Source organism: Cryptomeria japonica, chromosome 4 (genome assembly GCF_030272615.1).
Source record: "Cryptomeria japonica chromosome 4, Sugi_1.0, whole genome shotgun sequence".
NCBI classification, from domain to species: domain Eukaryota; kingdom Viridiplantae; phylum Streptophyta; class Pinopsida; order Cupressales; family Cupressaceae; genus Cryptomeria; species Cryptomeria japonica.
Genome location: NC_081408.1, coordinates 373,111,971 through 373,123,522, shown reverse-complemented (window position 1 = coordinate 373,123,522; position 11,552 = coordinate 373,111,971).

Sequence of the window (11,552 nt, the reverse complement as noted above, 5' to 3'; positions counted from 1 at the left end):
AATCAATTGTCACAGATTATAGGAACATTCAACAATCAAACTTTAATACAGGAACCCAAAACAATAATACCGTAATAGCAGTTAATCCAATTAAGTATAAACAATAATCACAGAATAAAAGCCATCCACACAACACTAAGATTTATACATGGAAAACCCGGTGAAGGGAAAAACCATGGTGGCAAGCCTACCCACAATCAGATAATACTTTTGTAGTAAGTATGTGAATTAAAATGAAGGGGTCTGCACTTGTAGGAAGGCCAACAACCTAGAGCACACTGCTCATCACAAATGGAACCTCACTGACTATATATAAATCCAAACAACAATATGGAGAAGTGTTGAACTACAAAAGATAGCATCTCCTATGATTGAGTACAATTTTGGTTAAGCTTAATACCAGAGGACTAAATCCTCTTACATAAACCTAATTCGGTGTTCAATGATTGACCGACTCCTCTGCCTAAATGATATTATATTATTTGCACATTACATTCCTTGACCATGACCTCTTACATTAACCATGATGATCTACAATGAGATCTTACATCTATATATACAAACCCTCGACCATAAACAATTAGGTCGGCCACCAGAAAATAAACTAATTACATAATTAAAAACCATGTCGGCCTTCGATCAAACCGGTAATAACGACACATAAGACATCCTGGAAATGCATTAATAGGTCCTATCCACACATTACATTAAAGTCGGTCCATAACCTAGATCAACCGGGACCAAGTATAGGTCCACACGCTTCAAAAATGATCTTCAACCACCAAGTCTCGAACATGATCACTGACAACATTGTTTAGTCCAACAATAGGAATAATAACTATAGTTAATGTCTCAACCCGAAGTTTGGACATTCACTCTGTGAAGTTACTATATCCATACTAGTGTTCATTTGATTGTCAACCCAGGGACGTAATACTTGAAATGGGTCTGCATCATATATGCACTAAGTTCCTATGATAGCTACCCTGACTACAACAACTAACATCTATGCGAGAAAATTAAGTAAGAATCAAAGCAATTGAATGGATACAGGAAAAACTCTGCATTAACATAAATTTCACTCAAGAAATACTAAGTCCAAAGCTGCCAAATAGGAATTACTCTGTTTGCTTTGGCTGCAATAGTCAATAGATCTATTTCCAATAGCTGCAGGAACAATCAATGCAAGGACATCTACTGCAGCGAAAGAAGAAAACTAAATTTAACAAAGGCAAAGGAACACTCACCAAGTGGCCCCCCTTGGATGAGTGCTTCCAGGATTCCAAAATAACTCTAAGTGCTCATAATAACATATCTTTATTCATTATTTCTCAAAAGTTGATATATTATTCATAATCAAAAGAGACTCAAAACACTTTGCAACCTTATTTTCTAAATCTTCTGCTCTTTTCCTTCTCTTTTCTTTCTAACCTCTGAAAAGAGACAAAGATACTTATTTGAAAGAAAATAATAACTTTCTAAAATTAAGATCACGCTGATGAGAAGAGGCAGATAACATTCATGAAGGAGAACAATCATAGTTAAGCCACTAAAAATATGGATCTAAACCAAACCACAACCAAAACATAGTGTGGCAGTATTACAAGATTGATGCCCACTAGAGTCAGACATAAATGAGTCTTTTGTGCCTACTTCTCCTCTGCCGTTCCTTACGCTCATTATGCTCTTCGCTGATTTAAAATTTTAGTCACCTCCTTGAATATCTCAAACTGCAATTGGCGTGACAAGAGAACCTTCTCCACAACACCTCATTTATTCCCACAATTCAAAAGATAGAAAATACAAGCATACACATATCTATTTTAATTAATCATAACATCTATTAATTTCACACATGATATCGCCTATGACAATCCATATGACAACATGAATAAATCATATGGTTGTAGGAATAACTGGCAAAGACAAAACATGATTTAATGGGTTCAGTTAACATCTAAAATGCATATATTCAAACTTTAATACATCATTACCATCCCATCATATAAATCAAAACATGACAAAAACTTATGAGTTCTAGGAATAAAAGGAGCTAATATCTCAGCTCATCATGCCCCCCAACTTAGTGTCTTGCTGATCCTACAACAAGAGGAAAGTTTATGATTCGAGCACTAACTCTTAAGTCACCAATAGTTCCTTGACCTGTCCCTCTTGAAGCCAAATTCCAATAAAATCCCTTCATCTTTTCTAGTTTGGCCCATCTGGCTTCTTCTGTAGCCGCATCATAGGGTTTGTCTAAAATCCTGCATCCCAATAATGGCCACATGAGGATAGGGGGCTGAAAGATCAAAGGTAGCTAGTCATTGTTTTTCATCCTGCCCAAATGGATGTATTAAGGGGCTCTCTATATAGTTGCATGAAAATTTAGCAGTGAATGAGGTTCACCCTATTTCAAGTCCTCTGGCAAATTATTCTAATGTTGAATCAGGCAGTCAATTGCAGTTGCACTTTCATTATCAATCAAGTGTTCATATGCTTGGAATATCTCTTTGGTAATACCCGACTCCTTACATCTGGCCTTGCTAATAGCTTTTGCCAATCATAATAAAGAACCCTTGGGTCTTTGGCTTCGGTCCTAAGTGGCAATGGACAATCAAATTTAAGATTCCTATATGCTTTGGCCTGAGTTCCCATGCTAATTTCATTTTGCACCCATGACATTAATGCTTTTATGTGGATATCACCGATGTATAACAAGGGATTCTCCTCACTGTCAGAAGTCACAACATAGTTATGCAAGTAAAATTCACACAATAAATTTTTAACAACTGCTAGAGAGGTTTGATAAGTATCATAAAATTCTTCTGGGGTGTCTAAAGAAGGGCTAAGATCTCTAATAATGCGGTTTAGCTTAAAACTTAAATACCGCTCTTTTAAATGCAAACCATAAACTCTTGGTGGAGCCCTGCATTGCATTAATTTAGGGACCATACTGGTAATTGTATCAATCTTAGCTTCCAATTCTTCAATATTATCATCCCTCCTTTTAATTTCCCTCTGTTGCTTATCAATAATTCCATGTAACCTAGCCCTCTCTATCTCCCACTGCCTATAAAATGTTAATGCAATAGACAAACTAGTGAAAGATGATGGAGGTCTGATAGATGTTACCTTAGGGTGTGGAATTTCTTCAACAGGGTCTTCAAATTGTTCTGCCACATATGCCAGACTTGAAAGTCTGTCAACGCCATGTTCTTCTTGGATTTTAACCTCTGCTGGACTCCCACGTTCCTGTTCTGATGTTTCAACTGAAATAACCTCCATTGCATCACCTGTTGAATGAACTTTCTGTGTACTACTCCAAGTCCTTCTTGCATATACCTTTGGAGTAGCTGCAGTAACAGTTTCTACTAGAGGCTTTGTTAGAGGAGTATTTCCCTCCGGCCTACGTCTCTTGGCTGTAGGAGAAACCTGCATTGCTTGAGGCTGAACCATAGTTTCATCTTCTGCATCAATTGTTTCTAATTCTTTCCCTTTTCTTTTAGAAGATGCCGCTCCTCTTTGGAAATAAGTGGAGGGCTGCACAATGTTTGTTTCCACCATCTCTTCCTTTGTCATAGTCAAAGCTTCTTTAGCAACATGAGGTTCATTTCTTGCAGAAATTATAATGAGATGAGGGCTCTCCTATATCCTCCTCTTGAGCTGCTAATTCCTCTGCAACAAGAGCACCTTCAACCCTAAATTGTAGTATATCTTCAAATACTCCCCATGCCATTTGAGAAACATCCCTAAGAGAACGTTCTACCAACAATTTTATCAAACCATGATGACTGACATAACGATTTCCATTCTTTTGCGTTTCTTTGGCATTTATGGAAAGAAGATGGTATAGAAAATTTGGAACATTTACCCTTTGGCCATGTCGTAAATGACTAAGCAATTTGAAATGGGTTGAATGTAAATTTGAACACCTTCCATTGTAGGTAATGTATTTCATTATATACAATGCCACCTGGGGCCATTCTGCTAGAAGAGATACATGTCTAGCTCCCTGCTTGTCCACCGTTAGAGGTCCATCTATGGGGTGCGTAGATTCTGCTCTAACGCTTCTTGCATCCTTTGATTCAGGAAACAGTTCTCCTTCCTGCAGCAACCCGATAACTTCAGCTATTCGTTGTTTTGTAGAAATAACCCTTAATCCTTTGACAAAAGCTTCCCCTTGATTGAACGAATGTATGAACTCAGAAGCAATTTCCTCATTATAATTTGTTATTTTTAGAAAGTAATCAACCCAACCATGCAGCCAGAAATAATTCTCACACGGGGCATCTTGTAGCAATGCATCATGGATTACTAGTTCATGGCGGATAGGATCTCCACCCATGACTATCTCAACTCATAAAATAATTTCTACAGTTGAGAATGAGGACCTGAAGTAATCTGCAGATTGAAAATATTTGATCTGAAAAATATTTGCTTGAAAATTCCTTCCTTACTTCCAGTTTTAGCGTCAGAATTCATTACTTTATCATGCCAAAGAATATCTCATTAAAAAGAATGATGGTAGGCAATCAAATCAAGTTACTGCAAATGATGTATAATTACTAATCTTGGAAATCGGATGATAAAACACCCCCAACTTATTTTGGCATGTGTCCACACATGCGGATAGGATATAGGGAAGTGGACGCGGATTTGAAATAGGCAAAAATCACAGTAAAATAGTCAATGCATAATTAATAAAAAAAATGAGATATGTACATACTTGTAGTGGTGCAAATAAATGTTGCATGAAACGGTTAGCCAAAAGAATGGTAAAATGAAATGATGTGACATGAATGAAATGATAGATAAATAAATGAGGTGGGATGACGTGGATGGAAAAATTATTTATGGAGAATAATATTTCCATTAGATATGGAAATATCTTTATGAAATGATGCTTGAAGAATTATGGCGTGTTAGGAACGTTCCCTGCAAAAGCTGCAGGAACCGCACCCTAAATGCTTCCTTCAGTGGCAGTAGGAACTTGCCCAATTGTTGTAGGAACTTATATTTGATCTTTACTGGTGAATTGCTGCAAGAACTACTCTTTGGTTGCAGGCTTATGATAGAGGCGTAGTTGGTGACCATTTACTAAAAGCTTGAATCAAACTAGATCAATAGTGGTCAAGCAAATTGCTCCATTTTTGAAAACTTCTTCTATCTCATATGGGCCTAACCATCTTGTTTGCATCTTTCCCATAGTATCCTTATACCTTGAATCATACAACAACGCCCAGTCACCTGCTTGAAATTTCTTCTCCTTTATGTACTTATCATGCCACTTAGCTCTCTATTTTTGAATAAGTTTTGTTTGTTGGACAATCATTTTTCTCAACTCATCCAAAGCATTCAATTGTTGAATATGATATTTTTGTGCTTCAGAAAGTGTCATATTCAATTGTAGAGTTGTTCTTAGAGTTTTGTGTTCAAACTCAATAGGCATCATTGCTGCTTTTCCATACACCATTTCAAAAGGTGTAAAACCAATTGGTGTCTTCCATGTTGTTCTATATGCCCAAATGGATTCAGGAAGTCTTTGAGACCAATATTTTTTATGAACAACTACTATTTTAGTAAGAATGGCTTCTAGATCCCTATTTGTGACTTCTACTTATCCATTTGCTTGTGGATGGTATGGGGCAGACTTTATGCGCCTTATATTATATTCATTGACCAATGCTGCAATCAATGTGGAAGTAAATTGTGGTCCTTGTTCTGAAACAATCTCCTGGAACTCCATACCTGGTAAATATTTCTTCATAGAGGAATTGAACCACTTTATTATCACTTTCATGTGTCATAGCTCGTGCTTCCACCCATTTGGTTACATAATCAATACATACTAGAATATAAGATTTTCCATTGGAAGGGGGATCAATTGGCCCAACAAAATCTAATCCCCATTTATCAAATGGTGCAACTAATATCTATGGATATAATGGCATCTCATCAAATCTAGTAGGCCTACCCATGCGCTGGCATCTGTCACATTTCCTTGTATATTGTGTTGCATCCTTATATAATGTTGGCCAATAATATCCTATGCTCAATATTTTAAGTGTTGTTCTCTTAGTAGTAAAATGTCCTCCACATGGTTCATCATGACATGCATGCAGGATATCATATGTGTCATCCTCTCTAACACATCTTCTCATGACTTGGTCAGGTCCAGTATATAATAAACAATCAACAATCCATGAGAAGTTAAAGCTTTTCTCAACCAACAACCTTCTTTCTTTATGAGAGAAATGAATTGGCATTTTATTAGCAGCTAAATAATTGGCAATATCAGCATACCAGGGAGTGTGTGCCTATATAAGAAATAAATGTTCATCTGAAAAAGCATCATCTATGGCTGCAAGATCATCCTGCAATTGAAGCCTAGAAAGATAATCTGCAACCACATTGGATTTTCCTGGTTTATCAATAATTGTGATATCAAATTCCTGCATCAACAGTAACCAGTAAGCCAATCTTCCTGTAATTGAAGGTTTGTTCATGAGATATATGATTGCGGTATGATCAGTATGCAAAAATATAGGATATCCTGTTATATAATGCCTAAATTTGTTGAGTGTGTAGATAACTGCTAACATTTCCTTTTCAGTGACTGTGTAATTTAGCGCATGCCCCTGCAAGTTTTTGCTAATATAATAAATTGCACTCTCCAAATTATCAATCTTTTGTCCTAAGACTGCTCCTATGGCATACTCGGATGCATCTGTGTGAATTTGAAATGGTAAGGACCAGTTTGGACCTTTAAGAACTGGTGCTTGGGTCAAAGCTTGTTTGAGCTTCAAGAAAGCTTCATAGCATGAGGAAGTCCATTTAAATTCCATATCCTTGGTCAAAAGAGAGTATAAAGGGCTTGCAATTTTGATGAAATCTTTGATAAACCTCCTATAATATCCAGCATGACCAAGAAAACTTCTGACATCTTTTTGCTTTACCGGTGCTGTGATATTTTGAATAACTTCTATTTTTGTTGGGTCAACTTGTATTCCATTTATAGAGATATGATGACCAAGAACTATACCTTCATGCATCATCATGAAGCACTTTTCACTATTCAATGATAAATTTTAGTCTTCACACCATTGCAAAACTGTCTTCAGGTTCTCCATTGCTTCTTCAAATTCTGAACCATAGGTTGTAAAATCATCCATATAAATTTCCATGTTGTCTTGAGAAATATCTGAGAATATGCTTATCAATGCTCTTTGAAAAGTAGCTGGAGCATTACATAATCCAAAAGGAAGAACAAAATATACATATGTTCTCCAAGGACAAGTAAATGTAGTCTTTTCTTGATCCTCTGGGGCAATTTGAATCTGATTGTAGCTACTGAATCCATCAAGAAATGAGAAATATCGCTTCTTTGCCAAGGAGTCTAATACTTGATCCACAAGTGGTAATGGAAAATGATCCTTCCTGGTTGCCAAATTCAAAGCTTTGTAATCAACACATACTCTCCATTTTCCTCCTTTTTTGGGAACTATCACTAAAGGTGATACCCTTTGACTATCCAAAATAGGATAGATAAACCCAACATTTAACAATATCTACAATTCTTCTTTAACTATTTCTCTTAATGCAGGATTGATTCTTCTTTGTGGTTGTCTAAGTGGTCTACAGTCTTCTTTTATGTAGATGCGATGGGTACAAATTGTTGTATCAATTCCATGCATATCCTTGTAATCCCATGCAAAAGCATGTTTATGACATTTGAGCAAGTTCACAAGTGCTACTCTTTGAGTTTTTGTAATATTACTGTTGATATTCAAATATTTGTTTGAATCAACTTCCACTTTGATAGTAAGATCAATCTGAGATACATCAGAAAAATGAGAAGTGAAGACCTCCTGCAGCAACATAGTATGCAATATATCAGTGGTTGCAACAAAGTCTGATTCTGAAATATTTGATACTAAGTCCTACAACGATTGCTCTTGTCTTAACTCATTTGTCAGAATTTTATAAAGAATTGAGTCATCATCATGAAGTTGGATGAATGGTCCTCTATTAATCATCATAAGGTAATTGATAGAGTCAACTCCTTCTTCATATTCTTCTCCCAATTTAGGCCAAATGACTTGTTGTTGATCAAATTGGGGCTGAGCAAGAGAATACAAAGCTAATGTTTTGGTAGTATTTCCATCTGAGATAGTCATATCCCCTGATCGGAATCCAATATATGCATCAACTGTAGCAAGCCAAGGTCTTCCCAAGATCACTAGATATCCTCCCAATGTGGCCTTAGGAGACTGGATCATAAAGTCTGCAGGGTATTCCCAAGAATCCAAAGCAACAACTATATCTTCAATCATACCATCAGGTCAAACTGTAGAACTATTAGCAAGTTGTAGGACTGTAGGTGTAGGTCTGAGACTAGTTATTTCAAGCCGCTACATAATATCCCTTGTCATAACATTAATGGCTGCTCCCAAATCTATCAAAGCATTCTTTATCTGAGTTCCGTTAATGGCTATATTCACAACAGGGCTACCGAGATCAACATACTTAGGAATTGAAACTTTTCCTAACATAATATCAGCCAATTGACCCATTACATGCACTGTTTGCGGATATTTTTTCTTTCTGTCGGGCTTCTTTAAACATGCTTCCCTAAGTGCCTTATTGTATACAGGGATATCCTTTATAGCTTGTAGCAATGGGATTTTAACATATACGTGTTTCAGTTGATCTATAATATCAAAACTTTGCTCTTGTTATGGAATAATCTCTTTTTCTTGCAACCTCTGAGGAAATGGGGGTAGTTGTTGATTTTGAGGTATTGGGACTGTTGGACTCGAGATTTCTTGTTCTTTGGGTATTTCAATTATAATTGGAGGGGATGGATTAGGCAAAGTTGTCCTAGATCTGAGGTGAATAATACTTATAGATAGAGAATAGGTTGGGTATTGATTAGGATCAGCTGAATAAACTTGTTGTCGCTGCTGAGATTTGCTATTAGGATTCGACATTGGTTGAGTGGGAAGTTGTGTGGGTTTAGGTGGAACAGTAGTGGTTACAGGGGGAGGCATTATTACAGGTGGTTGTGGCTGCTAAATAGGCTATTGATATCTAGAAGACTGATTGGTCCATGGTTGACCCCCCCTCCATTGAGGAGTAGGTTGCCAATTTCCTTGAAATTGCTGCCATGGTCCCTAAGGTGGAGACCAATTTCCTTGTGGCTAATGCCAATGTGGAGTTTGACTGGCAAAATGCTACCCTTGGCCTTGAGGACCATACCAATTTGGATAACTGCAAAATTTTTGAGCATATGGAGATTGGCATTGATTATTTGGTGCATAGGAATTTCCACTATAACCAAAAAAAGAAAGTGGACCAAGAGGCATACCTTGTCTTGGAAAATTTGGCCTTCTTTGAGCAACATAGAAAATTTGTTCATCATCACCTTGTATTGTCTTGAAGTCAGGAACTTCAAGATTTGCAACTATTTTACATCTGCAATCTCTTTTCCTTTGTCTACAATGAGGGCATAATTCTGCAAGAACTGCTTCAGCTTCGTCATGCTTCTTCTTAGCTAAGAGTGTGTCCAGTTGAGTAGCCATATTATTTATGATATCCTCATTAAATTCCTTCAACAAATGGCTAACTTCCATTCTAGAAACTCCATTACCAGATGTTGATGAAGAAACTCCTTGCTTAAAATGCCTATTTTTCTTAGAAGCAAATTTGGAATACTTCTGACAAATTTGTCCAATGTCATTCCATGTGGATTGTGTTATGTCACCTCCTCCCATAAGATCCAATGAATCAATGCATTCATCACTGATTCCTCTCAAAAATATCAACTTGAGAGAATCTTTATTTAGAGTGCTATTCTTGGACTTTTTGACACTGAATAGAAACCTCTCTAAATAATCTTCAAGACTCTCATCTTCTTTCTATGTTGTTCTAAAAATATCATCCCCATGGCGATCAGTGCCTCTATAATAATCCTTGTATTTTGTGAGAAACAATCATTTCATCTCATCCCATGTAGTGATTGTGCTACTCCCTAGACTCATAAACCATCTTAAAGATGATTCTTTCAAAGTGGCAGGGAATATTTTGAGTCTATGGGCATCTGTAGTATAATCAAAACTCCTACAAAGGACATCAAACTCAAACAAGAATGTGTCTGGGTCCTCTGTCACTAATCCATAGAATTTAGGGAGGGAAGAAGATGGAATGTTCTTCAGATTAGCATTATCATGCTGATCTGAGATAGGAAACTCAAATGTTGGCACCAAAGGTGGGGGTGGATTTCCTTGCATTGGGATTTTGGGAGAATTCACTAAATGAAGTTCTTCTTCCAGAGGTCCAAAGAGAAAATGGAGGTTGTTCTTAGGAAATTCAGATTCAAGATGGTACAAATTTTCTGGGATTTGATAAAGTTCAAAAAAAGGATTTAGATCTGGGGGGTCAATTTTTGCATGATTAGGATGACTGGGGATGAATCTACCTTGAGCATCTCTTCTTCACCTATGCATGCAGGTTCATAGAAATTACTTAACAATCAGGTCTATCAAAAACAACTAAACTGAAAACTAAAGAGATAATAACCATAACAGGTTCTTAGTTTGACACCATCCCTGGCAACGATGCCACAAATGTTCAGTCCAACAATAGGAATAATAACTATAGTTAAAGTCTCAACCCAAAGTTTGGACATTCACTCTGTGAAGTTACTATCTCCATAGCTGGTGTTCATTTGATTGTCAACCCAGGGACATAATACTTGAAATGGGTCTGCACTATATATGCACTAAGTTCCTATGATAGCTACCGTGCATTACTGCAACAACTAACATCTATGCGGGAAAAGTAAGCAAGAATCAAAACAATTGAATGGCTATAGGAAAAACTTTGCACTAACATAAATTTCACTCAAGAAATACTAACTAAGTCCAAAGTTGCCAAATAGGAATTACTCTATTTGCTTTGGCTATAGGAACAACCAATGGATCTGTTTCCAATGGCTGCAGGAACAGTCAATGCAAGGACGTCTACTGTAGTGAAAGAAGAAAACTAAATTTAACAAAGGCATAGGAACACTCACCAAGTGGGCCCCCTTGGATGAGTTCTTCTAGGATTCCAAAATAACTCTAAGTGCTTAGAATAAGATATCTTTATTCATTGTTTCTCAAAAGTTGATACATTATTCAGAATAAAAAAAGACTCAAAACACTCTACAACCTTATTTTTAAAATCTTCTGCTCTTTTCCTTCTCTTTTATTTCTAACTTCTGAAAAGAGACAAAGACACTTATTTAAAAGAAAACAATAACTTCCTACAATTAAGATCACACCGATGAGAAGAGGTGGATAACATTCATGAAGGAGAACAGCCGGAGTTAAGCCACTAAAAACGTGGATCTAAACCAAACCACAACCAAAACATAGTGTGGCAGTAGTACAAGATTGATGCCCACTAGAGCCATATATAAATGAGTCTTGCATGCCTACTTCTCCTCTATCATTCCTTACGCTCACTATCCTCTTTGCTGATTTGAACTTTTAGTTGCCTCCTTGAATATC